Source organism: Bison bison, unplaced genomic scaffold (assembly GCF_000754665.1).
Source record: "Bison bison bison isolate TAMUID 2011002044 unplaced genomic scaffold, Bison_UMD1.0 scf7180017864461, whole genome shotgun sequence".
Lineage (NCBI taxonomy): Eukaryota > Metazoa > Chordata > Mammalia > Artiodactyla > Bovidae > Bison > Bison bison.
In genome coordinates this window covers 578,644-584,643 of record NW_011495023.1, presented here as the reverse complement: position 1 = coordinate 584,643, position 6,000 = coordinate 578,644, and the positions used below count along the sequence as shown (strand labels likewise).

The following is a 6,000-nucleotide window of genomic DNA, read 5'->3' as shown; positions in this document are numbered from 1 at the left end:
ACACCGCCTCGTGCTGCGTGTCGTCCAGCCCCAAGCTCCGCAGGAATGCCCACTCGCGGCTGGAGTCCTGCCGGCCCGACGCCGACCTGAGCCGCGAGGACACGGGCTGCAACCTGCAGCACATCAGCGACCGGGAGAACATCGACGGTGAGGCTGGCGGGCGGGGGTCCCTCTGATTCCTCCGACGCCCCGAGCCTTCTGCGCGCGCGCCCCGCACCCCGCGCCCCGCCCGGCGGCCGTTGCTCTCGACCGGTTACCGCGAGCGGACCGGGGTCTTCGCCCCGAAGAGCGGGCCGGGGCGGGGTCCAGGCCGGGCTCCGGCTGTCTGTCCGGCGGAGCTGCCTGTCGAGTTGCGCGCGAAAGGGTGAGCCTGTTTGTATCCCGAGAGGCGAAGGAGATGGGGACCCTGGGCACGGCCGAGGACTGAATGCCTGGGCCGGCTCCCCGGAAACTCGCGAATTGAGCCCACTTGCTGGCCCTGACCCCATTTCTTTAAAAAAACAAAAAAACCCCCCACAGCCCTCTCGCAAAATACCAACAACAAAAAGGATTTTGGGTGGGGGAATGTTGAGAGATTGCAGTCAAATAACGTCACCTGAATTCTTTAACATTTTTTTTTCTTTACAGTATTGTCGCAGTGATTTGCAGACAGCTTTGGAATAAGTCCCCTTGTTTTTGCTTGAGGTTGAATTACAGTCCTGTGAATTTCTGAGTGATTTCAATGACTTCTGGACTAGGATTTGTAAAGGAAGTTAAAAGACTGATCGCTGCTCCTAGTAATGATTGTTTATTTTATTGGTCTTACAGTATTTTATTAGTACTGTTTTATCAATAAGCTTATGTGATTTAGTATCTAATAAATGGGTAGTTTATGCATCAAACAGTTTATGTAATTTTCAACTTAAAAAAATTTGAAATTGGAAATATATTTTTATGAAATCTTGACTTTTTTTAAACCACGGATTCTTTTCACAGTTGATGTGGTTGAACTAATTTGAAAAAAATTTCTTGTGTGAATGAATTGGCACAACTCTGTCATAATTCATTCTTGTCACTTTTAGAATGGCGCATTCCATCTAGTATGCAAAGCCAAATTTAAACTCTGCCACGGGGAAGAATTTTTTCATTGTTTGGCGTCATTTAATTTCTTGTAAATAGTAAATTCATCTATTTAGAACAACTTTATTAAATGGGTACCCTATGTAAAGAGAGACTAATATCTGGTTTATAGTAGCCAGTAAGTTAGGGTTCAGTATGACATTTCTAATGGTGTTATTTTAACTTCCATTATGTTAGCCTGGGCTTCCCTGGTGGTCTGGGTGCATGGATGCTAAGTCGCTTCAGTCCTGGCTGACTCTTTTTGACCCCATGGAGTGTAGCCAGCCAGGCTCCTCTGTCCATGGGATTGTCCAGGCAAGAATACTGGAGTGGGTTACCATTTCCTTCTCCCGGGGATTTTCCTGACCCAGGGCGCAAACCTGCATTTCTTGAGTCTCCTGCATTGGCAGTCGGGTTCTTTACCTGCTGTCTATGGGGTCGCACAGAGTTGGACACGACTGAAGTGACTTAGCAGCAGCAGCGCCACCTGGGAAGCCCTCCCTGGTAGCTCGGTGGTAAAGAATCCCTGGGTGGGGAAGATCCCCTGGAGAAGGAAATGACAACTGACTCCAGTATTCTTGCCTGGGAAATCCCATGGACAGAGGAACATAGTGGGCTGTAGTCCATGGGATCGAAAAGAGTGGGACATGAATGACGCGACTTAGCACACATGCACAGCAGAAAGATATTAAGTCCCACTTGTCCTGATCACTTCTGTGGTCCCAAGCACCTGAAAGAAGTGTGCAGCATGTAATAAAGACTGAATAACTGGTATTATAAAGGAATGAATGACTTTGTTGTAGAATATCGTTACTCATATACATTGTTGGAACATTGGAAATAACTTCTCCCTTGTGTTGTGCCCTAATATTGGGTAGAGACATTGTTTTAAATAATGGATTAAAGTAATACAAAGAAAAGGAAGACTCACGTTTCTTAGACCCAGGCTGCGTGCTGTTATGACTATAATAAGGAAAGGGGAAAATAAAAGTAACTGTAATCAGCTATTTGGCAATAAGGTGTAGAAGGATTTTGCCAGAAAAATGTAGAATGATGTTGTGTGTTCTTTCATTTGGAAGAAGTCTTAAGTTTTGGTCATCATCTGTTTTTGAGGAAACATTTGGAAGATCATTAGTTCTTCTTTTGGAGCTTTGGTTTGAGAGACTAGCAGAGCAGGTTAAGAGGATTTCTCATCTGGGCTGTAGTGTCTTCTCGCCCCAGAACCCACTGGTTATGATGCTAATTTAAACCTAGAAGTCCTCGTTCACTATTTAAATAGTGTTCTCTCTGTCTACCACATTCAGTCAATAATACTTGTAGTATTTACCTATTCAGCTGTTCTCAATGATTTCAGTTAGACCAGAAATCTAGGACTGGGCTTTGGCATGAGTATGCGTAAAGCTCTCCAGGTGATTCTGAGTTGCTGCTGGTTTGAAAATCACTGGCTGGGATGAGTCTTGGAATTGTCATTGTTGTTCAGACGCATTTTCCATGGGAACTCATTGTGTCAGAAGCTGGCAGAAGAGAATAGATTTGTTTAAGTTGTAGTGTATAGGTGTGTATATATATTTGTATTTTAACTTCTGATTGTTAGACGATTAAACTTTTAAAAACTGTGTCTCAAGAGTTCTTAATTTTAGTACATAACAAAAGCTGAAGTGCCTAAGTACCGTATTTCTTCTGTCCTGAAAGACCTTCCAGATAGTTAGACTTGGAAGAGTCAGAGAAATTCATAGAGCTTGGTTAGGTTAGTTTCTTTAGAGCACCAAGGATACTAGGTTCATATTTTCCACACCCAAATACGGCAGGTTATGTTTGTCCGTAGAATTTCAGTGATTGTATTAGGCTTCTATGATGCCCAAAGGGAACTTGCCTCCTTTTATTTTTAGTGTACGCTATCCCCTGTAGGAGGGAATGGCTACCCACTCCAGTATTCTTGCCTGGAGAATCCCGTGGACAGAGGAGCCTAGAGGACAGTCCATGGGGTTGCAAAGAGTCGAACATGATTGAGCAGTTGACACCCAATGTTAGGTTATTCCTGTCTTAGAAATTTATGTTAGACTCATTAGGTAAGAGAATGAGTTACTAAATGAAATAAATGTCACTAAGTAAATGTTTGAGAGTCCCTTGGACTGCAAGGAGATCAAACAGTCCACTCTAAAGGAGATCACTCCTGGGTGTTCTTTAGAAGGACTGATGCTAAAGCTGAAACTCCAATACTTTGGCCACCTCATGCGAAGAGTTGACTCATTGGAAAAGACTCTGATGCTGGGAGGGTTTGGGGGGCAGGAGGAGAAGGGGACGACAGAGGATGAGATGGCTGGATGGCATCACCGACTCGATGGACATGAGTTTGGGTGAACTCCAGGAGTTGGTGATGGACAGGGAGGCCTGGTGTGCTGCAGTTCATGGGGTGGCAAAGAGTCAGCCGGACTGAGGGACTGAACTGAAATAGATGCTACTTTTGATAAAGTTATTTGAGATTAAGAAGTAACAAAAACACTTAGCAACAATGATAATAAAGTACAGCACTTACATGTTGCTTGACATCAGCTCATTCATTTAGTAACATTTAGTCACATTTAGTGACAGTAATACTTATTTCATTTAGTAATTCATTCATTTAGTAACATTTAGTCACAGTAACCCTGGGGACAATATCATCCTTACTTTACAACCAGATACAAGGCAGAGAGGAGAAATGACTTGCCCAAAGCCATGGAGCCATTAAATTATGAGTGGAAACTTTCCAGTATTGCTTGACTAGCCATCAGATAATAACTAGGCTGGGGTTGCCGCTTTGGGTAGGCTGTGGGTCACTGGGTCATGTCTGTGGTTTCTCTTCTTCCATCTGTAACAACTGGTCTTAACTGATTGGATCATTTTTTATGGAAGAAGAGGAGGAACAGACTAAAGAGAATTTAAAATTCAGTGAGGCCAAATAAATCAGGATAATTATAATACCTGCACCTGGCATGTCAGTTTGGGTTGACAAACTGAAATCTTAAAATGATTGAGAGCCACTTCATCCAGGGACTAGCTGTCATCCTGGACCACCCTATCACTTCCTCATCTCCTGTTCGATCTGCTAGGAAGGCATGACTCTCTGCCTTCAAAGCACATCCAGAGGGATTCCCCTAGTGGTCCAGTGGCTAAGACTCCCAGTGCAAGGGATCAGGTTTGATCAGTCGCCAGGGAACCAGATCCCACATACAACAATGAAGATCAAAGTTTCCATGTGCCACAACCAAGACCTGGTGCAGAATCTGACCACTTTAAAACCTCTCCTGCTGTTGCCATGTAATGAGCCCGACTGGTCTCCCTGCCTCTCTCCAGGCTTACCCACCGCAGTCTGTTTTCAGCACTGCTGCTGCACTGAGATCCTTCTGAGAACTTTAACACATCACTCCTCTGCTCAGAAAACTGCAGTGACTCCTTCTGTCACATAGAATAAAAGCCTTACAGTGAATTTGACAACGCAGGCCTTCCAGGGGACCCCAGGGTCCTTTGCAGTCTTCCTACCTGCCTCAGTCACTTGCTCTTTGCAGCCACACTGGCCCCTTCAGTGCTGTTTCTTGAACACATCAGACATGCAGTTGCCCCAGGACCTCTGTCACTCTGCCTGGAGTTCTCTTCTCCATATGTGCTCTTGGCTAGCTTCCTCACCACGTTCAGTCTCAATTTAGGCCTCACTTTTCAGTGAATCCTTCCCAGACACCCCTCTTGTCATCCCATCAGCAAACCTAACATGCCTTCTGTGCACCACCATTTTTCTTTATTGCATGTCAGCTATAGTGCATTGTATATATACTTTTACTACTGCACCGCTTGCGAAGCCCCTTTTTGTACATATATGCAACTGTAACCATAATTATTTCTACTTACTTTAGCATGTGAGTTCTAGAACTCTTTAGTCATCGATGTAACCCACATGCTTACAATACTGGGTTGTCTGATACCTTGCAGACATGCTCTATTTATTGAATGAATGAGTGACGCTACCCACTGAAGGACATTAGTCAGAGCATCAGCGTGTGTGTTTATTGAGAGGAAGTAGAGAATGTGTAAGACTTGCAGTAATGAAAGCAGATTGGGATAGGAAACTTTTTGGTTGGTGTGCGTTTCTACCTGAGAAGTAAGCAGATAGGGTCATGTCCTGAAAATGAAACTTAAGAAAGATTTCAAAGCATATAGCGAAAGAAAAAACACCCAAACGAAACTGAAAGGAAACCGTGGCTAGTGGCAATCTTTTTAACAACATGATACTGTTCAGTCTTCTTTCCTTGTCTTTTTAGATGAATGACTTTAGCTGTCTCACGTCTTTGAGGATCAAAAAGAGTCTCAAATGCTTAACACACCAAAAAGTACTATATAAACATTTTTGATTAGGGACATAGCCACTCACGGTGATTTTCATGTATTTAATGTGAAGTGTGTTCTGGGCTGTACAGCACTGATATCTGAAGGGCTCATCTCGGGCACAGGAGGTGCACAGCAAAGTCCAGTGTTTAAACTCCAGGGACCGCAGTGCCTGTTGGGGCATATTAGCTTGGACTCCTGCAGTCCATTTCCACGCTGTCTGCAGCCTATGGAAATTCATCTCTTACGCATTCTTTTTCTCAGGCTTTAACCCACTTTAACCTTTCCAGCTTGGTGGGCAAAACCATGCCTGTAGACTTTGCTTACAAACTAAAATTTATTAGCAGTGCTGCCTGCAAGGTTGTGAAGATGCTCTGACCAAGTGTGGGCTGACTGCATATGGGTGGCTCCCTGACCACCACCCGGCTCACTTAATTTTCCTCTCTGATTTAGAGTAGGGGGTCTTTTGCTCCCATCCCCTCATGCTATGCATGAGGAAACTGAATCTTGGAAAGGTGCAGTCTCTTGCCCTGGTCTTGCAGA

The 6,000-nt window shown here is 44.4% G+C and overlaps 1 protein-coding gene across 1 annotated transcript in view; it reads left to right on the top strand.

The window, feature by feature from the left end:
* Positions 1-6: 6 nt before the first annotated feature.
* CCNY (cyclin Y) overlaps positions 7-6,000 on the top strand; it is a 111,396-nt gene continuing 105,402 nt past the window's right edge. The window contains exon 1 of the mRNA XM_010860052.1: positions 7-147. The gene's annotated coding sequence lies outside the window, so the exon portion shown is untranslated. The remainder of the gene's footprint in view (positions 148-6,000) is intronic.